This window comes from Penaeus chinensis, chromosome 7 (genome assembly GCF_019202785.1).
Source record: "Penaeus chinensis breed Huanghai No. 1 chromosome 7, ASM1920278v2, whole genome shotgun sequence".
In the NCBI taxonomy this organism is placed as follows: domain Eukaryota; kingdom Metazoa; phylum Arthropoda; class Malacostraca; order Decapoda; family Penaeidae; genus Penaeus; species Penaeus chinensis.
The window spans coordinates 43,098,287-43,099,738 of NC_061825.1; the positions used below are offsets into that span (position 1 = coordinate 43,098,287).

Below are 1,452 nucleotides of genomic sequence, written 5' to 3' on the forward strand. Positions count from 1 at the left end.
ACATTAGAGAGGAATTTTCTAGAACATCATTAAAATATGATAGAACTGTGGGACTGTCCATACTTTGGTTGATAATCACAAACAATAATATTAGGGCTGTTTGGAGAGAATTAGAAGCGTGCACAAACTGTGGTAGAAATGTGTGTTTGTGTGTGTGCGTGTGTGTGTGTGTGTGTGTGCATGTGTGTGTGTGTGTGCGTGCGTGAAGTAGCTAGTTAGGCAAGTGCCTTATAGGAACATTTTTTTAAACTGTTAAGTCAGTGTTGTTTTACATGGGTATGCTTGTTATTTGTGATATTAAAGGTAATATGTCTGTTGTTAAGGTTGATTGGTGTTTCCTTATATTTTATGTGAAAGAGAGTGCACAAAAGTAGCCAATGTTTTTGTGCAATAGATGCCTATATTCTGCCAATTTTCCAATTTTATCTTCATTATAGATGAAATGACTGTGATTTTTGTTGATGTTTTAATTGATCTGAAGATTTTTTTTTCAATCTCCTGATGCAATTTTGATTTTGATTTTTTTTTTTTTTTAGAAAAGTTATATTTTTATTATTTAGTGCATAATTGTAAGACAGTCTTTTCCCCATATACTGTATATATAGTTATGCATATAGTACATTCCAGTACTTGATAGAAGATTGATATTCCAAATATGTGTTGTGTTCTCTACTCATTCAGTGATTGCATCAGTCACTGAGTACCTGGTTGTCTTCCATAAGGAACATGATAGGTAACTACAAAGGAATATGGTAATGAGCTAAACTGGTTGTGAAAGTAATATGTATTTTTATTGTGCAGTGTGAATGAGGATATGAGCATCTGCTCTTTATTTCCAATTGTTTAAGTTGAAATGGCCATTTAATTGAAATGTTATTAAGGTTTGAAAAATTAATCCATGTCGGCATGATGCTGAAGATAATGTTTTAATATTCAAATAATGCCTTTTCATTTTTCAAAAAAAAAAAAAAAAAAAAAAATGAAGGTTTAATATACATGGATATGAAATCTCAAAACATTAGAAAGGTTTTGCATCACAATTAATGTTATCATATATAGTTTATTTGTATTTAAGCTCAACTTTTTAAATAAATCAATACTATACTGTATATTGTGTTTAAAGATGTGGCATAAATATTCTGTAAGATGAGACTTGAGTTCTTGTCTTATGCAAACAAGGATTAAATGGAGATCATGTATTTTAAATGAACAAATTTTTATTCCATATTGATTCTTAATTTATAAGGTAAAAAACATATTTTTCAATTTTGATATGTAAATAAAGCTGAATAGTATTTGTGAATACATTTTGATGGTTGTTTTTTCAACTTTATTTTTGTATGACAAGACTGTTTTAATGTGTACTTTTGTGCCTCTATGATTGCACACATGATAATGACCATGAAATATATAATGTCTTTTTTCACTTTTCAATAAAGGATTTACCTTTAA

At 29.0% G+C, this 1,452-nt stretch overlaps 1 protein-coding gene across 1 annotated transcript in view; it reads left to right on the plus strand.

Annotated features, from left to right (window-relative positions):
* LOC125027002 (lysosome membrane protein 2-like) overlaps positions 1-1,452 on the plus strand; it is a gene marked incomplete at its 5' end in the record, with an annotated part of 10,514 nt that extends 9,062 nt beyond the window's left edge. Inside the window, one exon of the mRNA XM_047615607.1 lies at positions 1-1,452. This exon is cut by the window's left edge and continues 1,654 nt beyond it.